The sequence below is a fragment of the Pezoporus wallicus genome, unplaced genomic scaffold (genome assembly GCF_028554395.1).
Source record: "Pezoporus wallicus isolate ANWC-B61680 ecotype Strahan unplaced genomic scaffold, APGP_CSIRO_Pwel_v1 contig_3568, whole genome shotgun sequence".
NCBI lineage: Eukaryota > Metazoa > Chordata > Aves > Psittaciformes > Psittacidae > Pezoporus > Pezoporus wallicus.
Genome location: NW_026637826.1, coordinates 1,829,562 through 1,847,998, shown reverse-complemented (window position 1 = coordinate 1,847,998; position 18,437 = coordinate 1,829,562). Strand labels below are relative to the sequence as shown.

The following is an 18,437-nucleotide window of genomic DNA, read 5'->3' as shown; positions in this document are numbered from 1 at the left end:
TGTTTTGTATGAGGAAATGTCAGAAACATCTAGAATTTGTTTGTACAACTTGGTAGTACACTACAGCAACATCCCGAGCTACTATAATGATCCAGAAACATTTCCGCCATTCAGCATTACACGAGACCTGCTAGAAAATCAAGGAAAGCTTCTTCTATATTTTATTTTTAGAAGTCTCTACCTTCCCCTTGCTGTGGTTGCCCTTGCATCAAGTCACTCTTAAAGCCTTCAAGACCCAAATATTTGTACTGCAGTTCCACCATTAGTCAGTCCCTCCCAAAAGCTGGTTTAGCCACCACAAAGACCTTCCCCAGACTCCAACCCCGTTCCCCAGGAACACCATCACACTGCCAACAGTTATTTAACTAACCCATCGCAGATGAAGTTTCCCAAAGGACCACAGTCACTTAAAGTCAGCTAAAAGCTACTGTGAAACTTCCAACACAAGAGACACGTTTGGGAAATGCCCGTTTTAAACTGAAGCCTGGGACTTTGACGTGAGCTGCGTCGAAACACGTCCTGAGGGAAGGATCTGAGTCACACACAAGTATTGCAATACAAGAAAGATACTATTAATGTGTTTAGGTGCCTCCACTTGTATTTCCTACGAGACCAGGAGAAACCAAGCGTGCTCATCTCCTGCAGAAACAGGCTTTTCAGTTACCTTTTCAGAAATGACTGTGCCTTTTTTATAGATGCAAAATGCAAATGCGCCGGCTGCAATTCAGTTCCAGGAGCAGGTTCATGTGAGCTGTGTGATTACAGACCTGCTTTCTCCAGCTGAAAAGCAGAGCTGCTTTTAGTTTCTAATTGCATATTTTTTTAATTATTAGTTTTATCAAAGGAACTAAACTGACAGCACAAGCTATTTTTACAAAAGCAGACAAACAGAGCATCAGGTATACTCGGGAAAAGATTAAACAAGGGAAGAATGGGTTTTGACAAAAAAAAATCACTACAAAACTTGCATTGCCTTTGGGTTGTTTTTTTTTTAACACTCAGTTCACCCAATATAAGCAGCAATTCTTCTATAAACTTGCACACAGTATCTGAGCAGAGAATGAGATATGCACATCAGCTACTATCAGACACTGGTGCTCCCAATCTCTTTCTTTACAATAATTCAGAGTATTTCCTTCACAGAACGTTTTTTTTCCACAAAATTAACTCATAAAATAATGCTTTTAAAAATAGTATTTTATCAAGCTACCAGCCTAAAGTATTAAATAACCCAAGGAAATTGTAATTCTTAACTCCAGACTACCGGGAATGAGATGGGGTTTTCAATGATATTAAGAACATAACAGAAGAGCACTCAAAAGACATTCTGATGCCTCCTGAGTGTGAAGTTCACTTTCAATCCTGATCTCTACAGCCACCTTCATTTTTCTTTTGCCAGCTCTCCCACCTTTCCTTCCTCCCCACCAAACCAGACATCACCCATGTTTGTGAAATCAAAGCAGCCGCAGTTCCTGAAGGAGCAAGGTCTGAAAGAGGGACAGCCTGTCAACTTCAATTATTCTCGTACGCCTACAGGCGCTCATTTCCGACACAGATCTACGGGGAGCAGGTCAGTCTGTGTACATGCAACTTCACCCCAATAGCTGGAATCAGAGTACTTTTATCATAAAACCCAGTCCTGATAGTGAACTGCTGCTAGCTCCAGCCAGGGAGTGCTGCACTACCAAGGAGATGGGTGCTCCCACCCAAGTCCTGCCGTTCGCATAAGACTAAGCAGCTAATTAGCAGAGAAGCAGTGACAAAGAGCAGACGTGGATTTACTACAACACAGCATTAGCATTTATCCATAAACTCTTCAGAGATATTTCAAGTTCCCAGATGTGGACCTCAGGCCATATATCCTATCAATGTTTTAGGTAGCAACACTGGTCACTTCAATGGCATCTGACTCCAAGCACTTTGAGAACCAGGGTCCAAGCTACGAAATGCTGGGAAGCAACCCTTGGTGTAGAAGTAACAGGAGAGAACAAGCCATCCCCGTGCTGCCACTGGTTGCTCCTGCTGTCTGAAGCACTCCCTCTCTGACAGGACAGCTGCCGCCAGCATGAGGAATAAAAACAAAAGCAGCACTTTACCTTCTGCCTTTGTTTTGGTTTTCTTTTTTTAAAGGCAGCTGAGCAAGCTGTAAAGGAAAACTCTCCACCAAGCTGCCCACAAGTACAAGGCTCGCGTGAAATCACGCTGCCACTTACACCAACAGACGTCGTCCTTCTCGCATCCTCTCGAACAGTGTTTCCCCTAGGAAACTAAATCAATAATCTTAAGCAACAACAACCACACACACAAAGCAGGCTGCTATGAGTGTAACATGAAAAAGCACTGTTCATGTTGGTTTAGGATTATGTGTTTTAATTACACCCCTTCACCCTCCTCCTTGCTTTGTAATTGAATTTTCTTTTATCTTCAGAAGGCTAACTTTATTCATAAGAGGCTGTGGATGGCAGAGTTCAGTCCTTTCACTGCAGAGTCCTGAGGTCTCCCACTGCTTTCCAAGACTTCATCTGCATTTTGTTTTAAAAGGCTTCCAGCTTAGATGAGCAAATATGTTTTTAATGGAAATAAATGCATATCTAAAGGAGGGACATTACAATGATAACAAAAAAATTGTTTCCCTTTGTACCTGAAATGATCCCAGAAATCCATCACAAGGGCTTAGAAAAATCCTATTCAGCCAGCAGATATTTACAGGACACACTTATTTACAGTCTATTTGAAATTACAGATTTGGGTATCATAACATGCTCTTCATTCTACCTGTGGGATCCAGCATATCTCACAAAGACAAGCTGGCTTCAGTATGCTGCCATTGTGCCACTAATACACTCTCCTGAGTGTCTGATGCCCTGACTCTTAACTTCTCTTATGTGAAAAGAAAATCCTTTTCCTACTATCATCACTTACAGTGCAGAACTTGGCCGCTATTTCAGTTCCACTGCCAGCGCATCTCTTAACATTATGTCCAAGCAACAATAATAAGAGGCTAAAAGCACAGAAATACAGTCACTTCTCACCTTACAGACTGCATTACTTAATACACTGCAGGTGTTAAAGTGGCACTGGAGCCTTTCCTGTGAAGCACGTAAGTTTTGTAAGAGGCTGAGAAAACATTTCAGAGAAACAAGGCTTTAAATGGGCCGTTTTAAAGCCCTGAAAACTGAGAAAAACATACACACTGGGCTGGGTATAAAGCCAGTACTGGTCTTGCTGAATTGATTAATTCTGTGAGACTTCAGGCATCAACATAAATAATCTTCAAAAGTCCACACATTTGATCCTGGAGTCTCTTCAACCAACCACGACCTTCAAACCTTCTGACAGGGAGCCAAACAGCCCCTATTTTCACTCTAGCTCGTGAACCGTTTCTGTATTACCCAGGGAAACGCTGTCTGACCTTGCTAAAGCTCCATCTGAGTCATTACTAAGACTCTACCACTCTTTGCATGTACAAACAGCGATGACAAAACACAGAGAGAGCCCCGTATCTTTTCCTTCTAAACGGAATTACAGTATTATGAGTTGTGCTAAATCATGGGACTCTCTCTCCAGGCAACACCACAAAAATATGGCCTTGCCTTTGCTACCACTCATTAACTGACATGCTTCCTTCCCAGTCCCCCCAAAAAAGTACTGAAAGCTTAAAAAAGAAGAATAAAGAAAAGAAGACAACAGCGTTTAACGACACTAATCTCAAATCACAAGAACATTAACAGGCCTAAAGGCCTAAGAAGAGTGACAGCAAAGGGTTTTAGTGAAGAGCTCACAGTAAGTGATGATGTTCTTATTACCCCGACATCAGGAGTGGTAAAATTACAGGAAAATCTGTTCTCATTTTGAGATATCTTTTTTTGCACTTCTGTTCATACAAAGGGAAAATCAAGACTTGAGCCTAAGGGCTCAAAGACAGAGTGCAACTGGAAAAGATTCCGCTATTTTTAGGAATGCTATTTCCAAGCTTGATCCTGACAACACTGGGATATTTACACTGTCACAAAATGTATTTTTCAATTCATATTTCTTTCTTATTGAATTATTTTTGCAGCCCCATCCCTGCAAAGTTCAGTGCGTATTTTTTCAGGCATCGGCACATGCAACCTTATTTCTGTTCCTAACATATAAATAGGAAAGAGAGCTAATACTCTTCTATTTAAGTTCCACCTCAACTTTTTGAATCAATAGTTGAGATCAGGAATTCTTAACCAGAAATTTTAAAATCAGAATTTTAACTTTACAGCAGAATGCAATAAAAACAGTGCTTCAAAAAAATCAAAGGATACCCTTGTCCTGAAAACACTGCCTTAAAAAGTTCTTCTATGAAGTCTCCTGGATTTTCTTCCCCTGGTCAGTACTTTGCATCTAACTGTAGGCCCACAGAAGTTCTTAACAGCTAAACCCACCAGAAATACCTGTATGTATTATAATCATGTGCTTCCGCCGTGAGATTCAATTTAAAACATACTCTTGATTAAATGGAAAAGAAAACCATTTGCCTGGTTGTGTTTAAGAGACGTCCCTGCTGACAGCCCAGGTCTGTTTTGATTTGCTCCCTACAGATAGAGAGTTGCTAGCAAAACATTGGCCGGGAAGTGCAGCATCGGATGTAATTTATACTAGCTCACACTTAAGTGCTGCCCTCAGCTGCAACCAGAAACTGCACAGACAAGCATTGCCATGATCACTTCTAGGAGTAACAAGAATGTAAAAAAATGGATCCCTATGCAAAACGAGTGCATGAATTGAGTGAAGAACTGGCCCAGAAAAAAATGCTCCCTAAAAGCTTTCCAAAGCTGAGGTCAACACCTCTGCAGCATCTTGTAAGGTACTTTGTCAGCCCTTACGGTTACAGAAATGGTCTTCTAAACACACAAGATTAAAAGCTTGTTCTTCTATACCAGGGTTAGGCACACCCAGAAGTAAATAGCCACAAAATGAACAAAAGCTGCTGAGGTACAGAGAAATAATGAATGGATTTTCCAAAAGGGCTGAGAGAAAAACACTCATTAGCAGCAAAAGGAAATCACTTCTCTGGCTTCTCGATGCAACAATCTCCATCATATTTACTGCCTTATACAGGAGTAATTCACACAGAATACAAACCCACCCTGGATTGTGGTATATTCCCACATAATACAGATTAAATGCAATATCCACGTTCTCCTGCGCACATCACACAGGTGTCAGATACAGGGAACTCTACAAAGCACTGCACAGGGAGACTCATCTGCTCTCTTCTACCTACACTAGGGATGTTTCATTTGTCGTTTACCAAACTGGAGTAATGCGTGATCTATTCCCACCACAGCATGCAGGTTTGGTGGCTGTGTGGAAGCCAGCAATGCACAGCTGAATTAACAGCATTTTACAAACCTCACCACCTGGCAAGTTCACAATAAGATTATTTATATGTTGAAAATGCTAAGTTCCATACCACGTGCTGCACTCAAAGGTAACTTCACCTAACAAAGCATCATTTAATGAAATTAAGTCATCAAATAACACAAATTAAGAGTTTTACTGAGGAGATGATAAAACCTGGGCATTAACGGCAAAACCAAGTTTAACAGTCACCTCAGCCAGAAGGGTGCCCAAAAACTAACAAGAACACATAAGAAGTGGTATCAGCATTTCTGGTTTATACATCCCCTACCATTGCAATGAAAACTTTCTTAAACAGGAATTGTGTACTGTAGTGCTAAGAAGTGCCAGTTTGAGCGTCTTCTGCATATGGAAATACTTTTTCATTATTACTGTTGCTGTAAGGATGCAAGTTAGTTTTATCTAATTTAATTCCTTCTACCTCTGCCCTGCAAAATACCTGCATGAATGTCCAAAGCCAACAATAACAGCAGCTGTGGCCACACAAACCCCGAGGCCAGCCCCTCATGCACATCTCCTCAGAGGTCCCAGCACTCTGGCTCCCCTGCCCTCTGCCTGGGAGCTCAGCACAGAAATGCCTGCTTGAAACAGGAAGATGAAAATCCATTAGGTTTCAACTGTGGGAAGCTCTGACCACCATTAAATCCCCATCAGTGTCTTCAACACAAGCTAAGGAAAGCGAACATCTTGCAAGCCTCATGTTGACAGACAGGGTACCAATTTCCAGGATCTAGTATTGTCCAGAGAGACTCGAATCATTTTGGAGCATTTTCTAGAAGATCATCTTGTATTTCAGAAGCTGAATCTGAAGACAAGGAGTAATCACTGAAATAAAAAGTAACTTTTTACACTACAAGGAGGACTACTGAGTCTGCACTGAGTCCTGCCTTTCAAGAGAAGCACACAAACACAGAAAAGTGTGAAGTTTTGAGAGATGAAAAATAAATTATGTTTGCCAAGAACTGCAGAAGGATAACAGAAGATGAAATTAAAGGGAGTACAGTAAGACACAGAGAAAGAAACAACCTCACCTATACAATGAGGTCTAAATCAGCTACTGCAACTCAGGATTTTGAAACTGTTGTGTTTAATTCTCTTGGAGCATCAATCCCTACTCGTTAAGAGCCCCAAGGAATGGAGAAAAGAAGAGAAAACACTGCTACACTTCTAGAAACCCAGAGCACCCTGAGACACCATGTACTGCCAGCGTCAAACAGCCATGGCCAGACTAGAACCTGCACAAAAAAGGTATCAAAGATCAGAGGCCTGAAACACTTCGATTCAAGAGGCAGATGTGTAATTCAGTTTTCCAGGGAACTTAAGAAATACCCACGGCCAGAAGGAGCAGTCCTGCCCAGCCCAGCACTATGCACACACACAAGCTGTGGACAGGCTTCAGCATCTTCTGTACAATAAAACTGGTTCTTTCTTTGAGCTGAACTGTGCAACTATGGAATAGTACAACAGGAATACACAAAATCAGAACTGCTATGAAAAAGAGGAGTAAGGAAAGGTTATTCACTATTTCTCCCAGCACGAGAACCAGAAAACACAAACTGAAGACTTTTCATGTTGCACATAATTAAGCTGCAGACTCATAAGCACAGGAAGTTGTGGATTCAGAAAGGATTAGACAAACTGACAGAGACCAGGTCAGATCACCAGTTCCTGTGCAGCCCGTGCAGCTGTGTCACCGACTGCGAGAAGGACCACACTCTGCTTCACTGTTTCTTATCCTCATTCCAACTGCGGTGAGACCCAGGACCAGGTGTCCTCCTGGTCTGACACATGGCAACGTTTATGCTCATCACAGCATAAGCTAGACTTGCCACTGCTCTTCCCCAGCAATGCAGAGAAGAAACTTCGCAGCCACTTCCAGTGACTATCACACTGGTAATTTTCTTCCAAATTCCACTGCTAAGGCAGAACCTGAGAAGGGTTCATTTTATACCCTGAAGTACATTTTGCCACGCTGTTTGTCAGAAATCAGGTTTTCGCATTGTGGTAAGACAGATTTCTCCCTTTTGGGCACATAATAAAGAAACCATACACTGCTAGTCCCTGAAATCCAAAACACACTGCTTGCTTCAGAGACTCTCCCAGCCTGACCACTGTAACCACGTAACCCAGCTTTGTGAAAAGATAGCTCTTTAGAAACATCAATGCTGCTATGTTTCTGTAAAGGTGCCTCTGCTAGTTGATAGGCAGTTGTAATACCGCTTTATCGTATTATCCATCAATCAAGTTGCATGTAAGCATGATCCAGACAGACAAAGCATATTCTGATGTCGTTATCTACGTAACAGCATAATCAAAAAACGTTTATATCAATTGCCTTAAATGAAAGAGTATTAAACCATGTAATTCTGCAATTTCTCAATAGCCTTAAAATAGTTCCCAGTCAGATTCAACTACTGCTTGCAGACAAAGTATTAATGTATAAATGCAGAAGATTGAACCTGATTATTTAAATAAAAACCTCAGTTTTACTATAAAAATTTCTGTATTTCTTACTGGATAATCATTAGAATTATAATTTATGTCAAGCTGCTTTTAGATGGAAATTGGACTCCAATTAGAAACAAAACCTACACTTGCATTTTACTTACCTAAGTAATATTCTTACTTTAAAAGCACAGAGAAAGGAGATATAAAGAAAACAATATTTTGGTTTTCAATTTAATGAGCACATAAAGTTAAACCAACAAACATTAACTACAATTAAGAACGGAGGGTTTTTCTCTTGTCACCTGGTCCTTCCAGCTGCTATGTTATCTTATTTTTGTACCAAGGCAATCTTCTCTGAGTTTTCAGTTTCCAGACATCATCCCTTTCTTACATAAGATGAACTGGCTGAAAAATCAAACCCAAACAAACCAGCTGTTGAACACACTCCCTCTACACTTGCAGCCAGGCTAGAATTACCTACAACTGGCTTATAATCACAGTGAGCTCTGTATGCACGTACTTAGCCAAGCCACATCCTGAAATACACTAGTTTTCATTAAGAGGAGTGACAAAATAAATGCTTACGTTTGCTAGAGAGTGAGTTCAAAAGAAAGATCGGGCCACAACAGCAATGGGAATTCAAAATACAGTTCCTCCCCTCTCCCCCAAATCTATTTTTAAAGTCTAGCAAACAACTTAAAACATAATAACCTTAAAAAGCAGACTTTTGTTCTTGGCCAATGTACTAAAAAGCCTCGCTGCTGACTTGATGAAGTCTTGTTTTGCACATAAATGAGAAAAAACTTCCCTGAAAAAGGGGAAGATTTTCATATGCCCGTGCCCATGGTCACATTCATTTAAAAGGAGTTGATTAGCTTGGTTCAATTGGCCAATTAGTGCTATAGATGTAACACTTCTGACTGAACCTGCGCTTTCATTATTTCTTAGGGCCATTAGTTTAACCCTCATGGTAACACTTTAAAGGGCAATAGGCAGAGTTAATCCTGAAAGGAACCACTGCCACCTTCAATAATTTCTCTTTTAGGATGTGCATTATGTGAGTTCTCCTGGCCCAATGGCAGGGATGCATCCCGAGGCTTCACCCTGCCTGTCTGACAGGCATTTCCTACCCAGGTATTTCTTGAAGAATTTCATTGTCCACATCTTGTCATTTATATTAAAACACCACTCGAACAATTCAGTCCTTAACACATGAATGGGGGCATATTTGGAACCTGACATAAGAAAAAATTAATACTAATATATGAAAGAGAAAGCCTGTGTATGCAATACATACACCTATAAGGCTTCAATAGCATTTCTCGGTACTGCTTAGAAATACCACAGCTTTTCCAGCACCACATCCACACTCCTGGAGCAAAGTGCATGGGCACTGAGGCCAACTTTCAAGAGAAGGGCTTTGACAAGAGGTGAGCTCCTGTCAAGAGAAGATGCTTTGACAAGAGAGAAAGATCCTTACAGAATTCTCCCCCTAGCTTCAGACAAGGCTTTACAGTATAAAGGAGTTCCACAGTCCTAGATTTAAAACACTTTTTATGCTCTATGATTTCAAGACAAATAGCTTTCTTTTCTTAAACCAGAGGCCATCGCTCCCCATGCACAGAGCAAAGAGCATGCGTAGCCAGGTATTCCTACTGCTGTCAAGCTACAGAAAGAAAACACAAATATACAGATAAAAAAGAAAATCTTGCATTTATTTATCTTTTTACAGGTCAACAGACTAACAAAGAGGTAAGAAACGCCAAGGCACTGCTTATTCCAGCAAGGAAAGGCAAGACACCCACAGAACTTACAAAAAGCCATAAGCAATAAATGTGCACCCAGCTTCACAGGGGAAGTGCCCTCACTTCCTGACTCCACTGGTTTCTTCTGGAAACAATGACAAATCTGAAGGTCCTATTTATGGCTTTCTCACATCCCCAGAAGAAATAGAGACTATAGCCTCTAAATACATCAAGATGGAGTTCATCTTCTCCTATCCACTTGATACCTACTTCAGTACCTCTATTCCAGTCCCTTACATCCTTACAAACAACAAAACCTTGCGGGGTTCCTCTCCACCACCATTACTTTCAACCAATGACCCAATTCTGCAAGACAGAGCACCTCTTGATACATGCTGAGAGCCCTCGACTTCAATCAGCTAAAATGGGAGAGGAGGTCACTCACTACGTAGTTTATTCTTAGAGAGAGAAAAAAACTCCAAGATGCATCTCTTCTCTCTCTCATCAGTACTCTCAGAATCTCAAAGCTGGTTTAATAGCCACATCATTTTTAGATAACATCAAGTTCCACTAATCTCTTTCCCAACTCATCTCTTGGAAAAAAAGAGATAATTTCTGTAGTGAACAAGAGTGTCCTCAAGTGTAACAGCAAATAAACCAGTGTAAATGAAGTGCCACAGCAATATAACAATGACCTTGAAAACCAAGGTACAATTGAAAACTCTAGGTACAATAATCACAATTTACATGTCCACATAACCTGAACCCCCTGTAACTAGCAACTCACCTGAACTGTACGCAAGCATCTGCCATAAGCCCACCTGCCAAATCCAAACGGGGGAAAAAAGCCAACACAAACCATGCATGGCTCCCACCCACCTGAAGCGAAGGAAAAACTCAATATATGAGCATTGCGTGCAGGAAGTAACATATGCAACAAAAAGCTAGTGTCATTTAAGACTGCCCTGTCTTATTAAAAAAGATAGCTTGAAAGAGCAGAAATCCTAGGATTAGAGTCAGCTATCTACAGAAGAGACGGTTATTCCACTACAAACCCTCAAGAAGTCCTCTTGTTTTGGGTTTTGTTATTGTTTATCTGGTTTCCTTAGGAAACAAGGCTCATCTGATTAATTTGAAATGTCCACATGTACACTTCTCTGCCTATCCTCTCATGCTTCTTCCTCAAACCCAGCCAACAAAACGTGAGAGGGGCAGAGGGCTCAATGATATTATGATCCTACAAGTATTGTACCAGGACACTTATTTTCACAAGGAAAAGAAATGTAAAACATCACTGTCTCTACCGAAAATAGAACTGATGCAGGCATCACAGAGAATACAGAAGACGTAAGACAGGAAAAAGAGGAGGTGGAGACAGAGGGAAAAAGAGACCTCGGAAGCAGTCCTGTGGCTCCCAAGCCTTGTTTGTCTGCAAAGTTCCCAGCAAAACGCTCCTCCATGGTGTTTGCGGGTGATAATCCAACACCACTAAAGCAAAGCAGAAAGCTACTCCTAAGACGTACTGCTTTCTGCCTTCAAAGCATTTTTAAGGCATTCATTTAGGACTCTGTAACTACTCTGCAGCTTTGCATTAACACACTAATTTCCCAGAGACATGGAGAGTTACCTGGAGAGTCCCAACTAATATGCAGAATATCTTCTTCCAGCCAAAGCTCACAGCCTCCTTCCTCATAGGGGAACACTTAAGATACTCAAACAAGTGATTCCCCTAAGAGATGCCCTATTAAGAATGCAGAGTGGAATTCACCCTGTAATGCTTCAGTTCTACAGCCTAGCTTTTGCTAAGAACACTAAAAAAATAGTCTCACCCATATGACAGGAGCATAAGAAATAATAATAATAATAATAATCTGTACCCTTAGAGCCAAACCATTTTAAAATCAAATGAGCAATAAGCAACACCTTGATGCTTCTTTCATAGGCTTTATCAATATAAAAAAAACTGAGCAGTGGAAAGAATTGCTGATTAAAGTTAGAAAAAAAACCATAATTACATAAAAATACCACTACACTGATGACATTATTTTAAAATAATAAGATATTAATATATAATTAACATTAACTCTCATTTTCACCTTTTGCTGAACTTGGACCACGCAATCTGCTAAATCTCCCTTTCAGGATCTTGCATGCTAACACAACACGTGCCTTCAGGACAATTTCAGCAAGCATCTGAATCAAAACAAAACAAAACATCAACTCCCACCCCCTTTTAAGTAAGAAAGTAATCTTGAGAGAAGGCAAAATAAAAACCAACCAAAAGCTTTAAGCAACACCCACTCAGGTTTAAACCTATGACCTAAAAACTGATCGCCATTTCCCAAGAGCAGGAGGAAACGGGCACAAAGTCAAGTCCACTGCCAGCAGCAGCAGTGATGCTCAAAGCTACCAACACAAAGACGACGCATACAATCTGCTCATCATCAAGCACGATGAGTCAGATGGACAGCAGAAAAGAAAGACCTTATGGTTCCAGGAAACATTTCTAACTTCCACAGCCTACACAACCTACAAGATATAGAAACGCACATTTAAAAGGTCAAGAAACCAAATATGACTGTTCTGTAACACTGCAACCATGTTAATATAGGAACAATGGCTGGTTTTAGGTATCCAAAGCTCTCTCCCCAAAATGCCCCTTACTAAACACCTCCTAGGTTTCTATTTCTCCTGCACGTAAAGGCCACTTTAGTGAATTTAACCTGAGTCACTGTCAATATGCTCACGTAATTAAGTTGCTGTGTGTCTAAAGTGCATCACTTGTAGGACAATTACTTAAGTCAAGCCAAAGCAAACTGACTGTATTGATCACAGAAGCATCATGCCACGGCCAAACTTCACAACTGGAAGCACAATAATTATGTTAGAGTGATTTCTGACAACAAATGGAGTGGATTCAAAAAGTGAGCATGACAAGATAGGGCAGGGTCTAGAGTTGTCACTGCTCTGCCATGAAACAACAAAACCACCCTGTAACATGTGACCACAACCTACTACCACAAACATACTTTTGCAATACTCTTTAACATCTTGTCCATGAGACAGTGAAAGAATATAAAGACTACACCACACAAACTCCGTCAGTCATTTACATGTCACTGTACACTCAACCCGCCTTTCTTTTCCACACAGCAACTGCTTAGGGGATTTGCCAGGTTTAAGAATCAGATAAGAGAATTCAATACCAGCAAATTAATACAGAGGGGGAAAATAACTGCAAAGGAAAACCCATACGGATCGATAATGGCTACAATGGGTCACAGTTTCTCAGCTCTCTATCTTGCAGTGCTGTCCCTTGTGGAGAAGGCACACTCCAGCTTTCCCATGACAGGATGCTTCAGTCTCCCAGTGTAACTGCCCAGAAGAGAAATCCACCAGAAGGGAGCAAAGTCATTCTCCACACACCTCCACACCAAGTCTAGAGTCTTAAACAAAGGTGGGGTGAGATCTATCAGTTTTACTTTGTTGTCTGTCTTGTCCAGAAGCATCTTCCTGCTTTTCTACTAACAGAGGTTCTGTGAAGAACTGTTTCATTCTCATCCTTCAATCACAGCAACAATTCACAAATCAAAAGTAAAAGAGGAAATGGCTGAACTGAAGGCAGGAAGCCCACTAAGTCTTCTCCCTAGAGATGATCTTTTAGATACATAGATGCCTTTTTACTCTTTTCTCAACTGTAAATCCCATGTCAGTAGTACCTACCACAGAGGAAATCTCTGCTTTCAGTTAACTGATGTATTTTCATCTTGACACTGAGGTACTCTGCCCCAAAAGCTGGCTATTTTGAAACAGCAATCAGACCTTAGATGAGGAATCCATCCTGCCAGGTGCTGTAGACGCTACAACTTATAGCCCCCACTCCAGTAAGAACATGACCATTTCCCACTAACAACTTCATCTCTTACATTATGTTTTTCTCTTACAAATCATGTTTCTGACCCATTTACATCATAAGCCTTCAGTTAGTTGCAAAACAATGGTATTTCTAAAGTCACAAGACAGGTCACTTCTTCTCCAGCATTACTTTTGCAAGGTACACCTTACACTCTGCCTTATGAAGTATTTGCTATGGTAACCTCTTGGGCTACTGACAGCAGCCAGCTCCTGTGAAGGAAGGGACAGCAGAGAAACAGCAAGGTAGGCCTTTTCTTTTGCTGTAAAACCTCTCCCATTGGAATTTGGCTGTCGGAGCAGGTAAAACTGTCAGACATAAAGGTTACCTTGTAAAATCATCTCATAATGGGCAACAAGTTTCTCTGAAGTAGATATAATTGTTCTGCTAAAGCACACATGTGACTGCAAAACAGGCATCACCAGCCTGTTTCTGAAGAAACAAGGGCCTTGTGGAACTGCAACAGTGAAGGGAGTTAAAAATGCACAATTAACTGCCCGCTGTTTTCCCTCTCCTTTCATTATTTCCACTGGGGGGGGGGGGGGGGGGGGGGGAGCCCTGGTAACAAGTTTGCAGAAGCCACAGACGGAAAACTTGCACAGTCCTTCCCATGCGGGCATTCCGGCCCCCCCCGTTTCCAGCCGGCGCTGTACAGGCAGGAGCCCTCCCGCAGCCGCTGCCCCGGCGCCGATTCCTCTCCAGCCAGAAGTTGGCGTCCCGGGGCATCCCCGGCACCTCGGCGGCCGCCCCGGCCGTGGCACCAGCAGCGGATTTACGACTTCAGGTGCAGAAACGGCGGGCAGCGCAGACCGACTCCCCGAGAGACAAAGGCTTTCGTTCTCCGGAGCGGCGGAGGGCGCGGAGCCGCCCGGGGTGCGGAGCGGCGGCGGACGCGGCGCGCACACAATGCCCGGCCCCGCGGCAGCGCAGGCCCCGCAGCGCGGGCGGCGTCGCTGCGGGAGAACCGGCGGCGCGGCCGCGGAGGCGGATCCCGCCCCTCTCCCCCCTCTCTCCGACACCCACCCACCCACCCAGAACGGGAGGCGAAGAGCCGCCCGCTGACGGGCCACTTGACGGGGAGCGACGCCAGCCGCTGCCCCGGGCGGGACGCGCGGCGCGCCAAGCGGAGCAGAGCACGGCCGCGCCCGACGGGGGTGCGGAGCGGAGCGGGGTTTAAAGGTCCCCTTCCACCGCCATTTTGAGGGGGAGGGGGGCGAACGAGCGGCGCTCGGTGGGCTCCCCCCCCCCCCTCCCTCCCCCGTGGCCGTGGCCAAAGACCGGCCGCGCCGGGGCGGGGGCGCGGCGCGCACAAAGTTCCCGCGGGGGCCGGGCGCGTGCCCCGCCGGGCGCACCCCCCCCCGACCCCCCCGCGGGCGCGTACCCGACCGGGAGGGCAACTTCGGCCCGAGCGCGCCGCGGGACGCCGAGGGCCGAGGCACCGCGGGCCCCTAGCGGGCGCGCGCCGAGTTGCGCGCGGGCAGTTGCGCGGCGGCGGCCGGCCAGCCCCGCGCATCACTCCGCCGCGCGGGAGATCGCGCGCTCCCCCCGCGCGGCCGCCGCCTCCCCGCCGCGCTCCGCCTGCCTCTTCCCCCCTCCTCCTCCTCCTCCTCCTCCTCTTCCCTCGCCGCCTTTTTTTCCCCGCATCCAAACTTCGGGAGCCCGGAAAAACCCTCCGGGCCCCGCGCCCCGCCGGCAAAACGCGCCCAACAGCTGCGCCCGGGGCCGCTCCGGCCGCGCACAGCCGGCTCCGCCGCCCGCCTCACCTGCGGGGAGTTTTTCCAGCCCTGCGCCGCTACCGGGGCTCGGGCTCCCCGGCGCTCCGCTCACTGCCTCATTCCAATATGGCACGGCCCGCCAGAGCGCATGCGCCCGCCGCCCGCCTGCCTCCCCCCCCTCCCGCCCCTCCGCCCTCCCCTCCCCTCACGGCTTTTCGGGCGCTCCGGCTCCCTCCTGGCGCGGGCGCGACGAGTCCGCGGCCGCCCGCCCGGGCCGCCCTCCCGGCCCCGCAGGGCCCGCCGCCGGCCCCGCCCCGCCGCGCTGCCCCGGGCTCCTGCCCCCAGACACCTGCTCCCGCCGCGCCGGGGGCAACCGTAGCCTCGGTCGCCGGTAACGGGACGCGCCGCCGCCGCGACTCTGCCGGGGCTGGCCGAGGCGGGGCGGGGAGGGCGTCCCCGCCCTGCCCGGGCGCCTTCGCTCCGTCGCCGCGGGCAGGGGCACAGCCCGGCAGGCGGCCGGTGCTTCCTGCGGGGACCGCGGTCCCGTCCTCGTCCCCCCGAGAGAAGTCATCCTCTTTCCCCCCCCTCCCCTCCGGCGATATCCGCGGTCGGGGCGCGGTGGTGCCCCTTGTGCGCAACCACTGCCCTCCCCACGGGGCCGCGCAGGCAGTCGGGCCGCGCCGGCGCCGCAGTTTGCAGGGGTCAGGCGGGCGGCACCGGTCCCGTGTCCCGTTTTCCCCCGCCCAGGGTGGGGACCGGCGCCCCGCACACTCGCCGAGGCTGCCCGCGGCGTAGCGAAGCGAAAGAAAAAGGAAGCGGGTTGTGCAACACCGCGCTCCTCCTGCCCGAACTACGGCGGCGAAGGAGTGGGAAGGCGGCGGCCCGCGGCCCGCGCAGGCGGTGCGCACCGAGGCGGTGGCGAACGGCGGCGCGGGACGGCGGGACCTGAGCGCGGAAAGCCCTTGCGCTTCCCGGGAGCGCATCCCCCCGCCGTGGCGGCGGAGGGCCGAGACGGCGGGGGGAGCGCTGCGGCCGGTCTCCGCCGGGAAGGACGCGTGCCAGGCAGCTCGCAGTGGGGCAGGCTCACGGCAGTCTGAACATCCGCGGCAGGGTTACCGCTGCCTACGTGCCCCAGCGTTGCGGCGGACACTAGTTGCTTGTAACTGGAAAGAAGTGTTCGGTGGGGAAGAGCGGATCGGAGAGAGCCGAAACCATTGTCTCCGAAGTAGCGAAGTACCAAGAAATGGACAGAGCTCTCGGTGCCGGAACAGCGGCGGGAAGAAACGATGTAACCGGGAACTTGCTAATTACGCGTCCGGCGGCAAATGACACACGTTGCGCTCTCCGTGCGTGGTGGCACCGAGAGATACTCGGGGACCGGATGACTCCCGAGCGATACAGCGCGAAACCACGCGGGATGTGCACACCGCGCACCCTCACAGCGGGGTTTTTGCTCTGCGAGCAGACGAGAAACCTCCGTTTCCCGCTGGCCTGAAGTTAAAAAGCAGAGTCGTTTCCCCCTGCGCTCGGGCGGGAGCGCAGCACGCCCGGCTGCCCCGGGGCAGCGGCGCCGCGCCCGGGCTCCGACCCGCCCTGCCGCTCGGCACTCGCCGCGGCACTGTCCGAGGACGGTCCCGCCGGCGCCGGAGGGCTTCTCGCCGCTGTTCCGCTTCCCGGCCCGCCCGCTGCCCTCCCGCCGGGGCGCGGCGAGGCCCGGGCCATCCGCTAGAGGGGGGTCTCGCCACGGCGATGCGGGTGCAAGCGACTCTTGAGCCAACCGGCTCTGCAGCCGCCACCGAACCCCGGCAAGCATCGGCCGGGTCGCCCAGTGCCACCCCCTGCCGCCCCGGCCACGCGTCTCCCCGCCGTGGGTCCCCAGGAACGTCCCCGCACTCCCCGTGAGTGACGGCAACCGCCCCTTCCCGCAGCACGAGCTGCTAAAACTGGGTTCCCGTCCTGCAAAACCCCAAACCCGTGTGCGACAGGAGGAAACACCAAAACTCGGGTATGGCAGAGCCCTCACACCGGCAAAAGCAAGAAACCAGCTCTTCCATAAACTTTCGGGTGAGCCTGGAAATTAGCTTTTAGTACCTACAGCGTGGGAAGACAGTGTAGAAAACCCAACACGATCTGCACTGCAACACCTGAAAGGTCCCGTTTGCCACTGCACGCTCACTTCTGTGTCATAGTAGTTGTCAGTCACAGCAGGGTAGCTATTTACAAGACGCTCAAGTGGCCAGCCTCATGATACATTAGCTTTGTGTCACTCGTGATGTTTTAGAGGAGGTTGAATCTTCCTTTCTGGACATTCTTCTGTGTCAGTGAATGTCTCTAGACACGGGGCTCACACACCACGCACAGACACATCATCCCGCGGGGATTACATCTCTTTATATCCCCTCTGCAAGAATGGCAATGCATGAGATGCTTAACACCAGTTGAAGACTGGAAGACAATCTGGATTACTTCACTGTGCCCTCAGTGCATTGCTTCTGTCCTCAAGGCTCCCCAAGCATCCCCACTTGTGAAACCAGGAAATTTCTAACTTCCAGTCTAATTTATAGCCATTTGTTCCTTATCATTACTATCCTTCAAACTAATTTTACCTCACTGATATTTACCTAAAATGTCCCTATGAATAGCAGTTAGATCATCTCTCAGTCTTTCTGCTGTGTTTTTAATCTTCTCTTTAAATATGTTTCCCAGTCTTCCAATGTCCTCTAAACTTTCTACCCCACAAGTGCTGTTCTAAACAAGGTCTGAACAATTATATTAATACCTCACTGTCTACTGAAAATACCTCACTCGATGCATTCCAGAATACATTAGCATTTTTAAGACCACATTACAGAGGCATCATAGTTACCCTACAACCGATAATGGATTCCTCTCCTCATAATCTCACATTTGATGAACCCCTGAGCTTACTTGCAGTTATTCTAATTAATCTTTAAGTGCATGACTTCTTGCTATTACATTCCATCCCATTTCTGGTACACCAGGCAATAGATCATCCTCAGCCATTCTGCTAGTGCACTTTAAGAAGGTACTATGCCTTAAAAAATGTGTCTTGTCCTATTTTTAAGATGATTTACCATCCAGCCTGCTCCGAGGTTTCCCCTCATCCATGGCAACAACCCATCCACACCTTTGCCCATGTCAGAAGGGTGGCAAACACACTGTTCCTGGAAAGCAGCCTGCTCCTGAGCCTCTCTCTGGGAA

The 18,437-nt window shown here is 47.0% G+C and overlaps 1 protein-coding gene across 1 annotated transcript in view; it reads right to left on the bottom strand.

Moving 5' to 3' along the window:
* SFMBT1 (Scm like with four mbt domains 1) overlaps positions 1–15,372 on the bottom strand; it is a 73,070-nt gene extending 57,698 nt beyond the window's left edge. Inside the window, exon 1 of the mRNA XM_057407742.1 lies at positions 15,264–15,372. The gene's annotated coding sequence lies outside the window, so the exon portion shown is untranslated. The remainder of the gene's footprint in view (positions 1–15,263) is intronic.
* Positions 15,373–18,437: the final 3,065 nt, after the last annotated feature.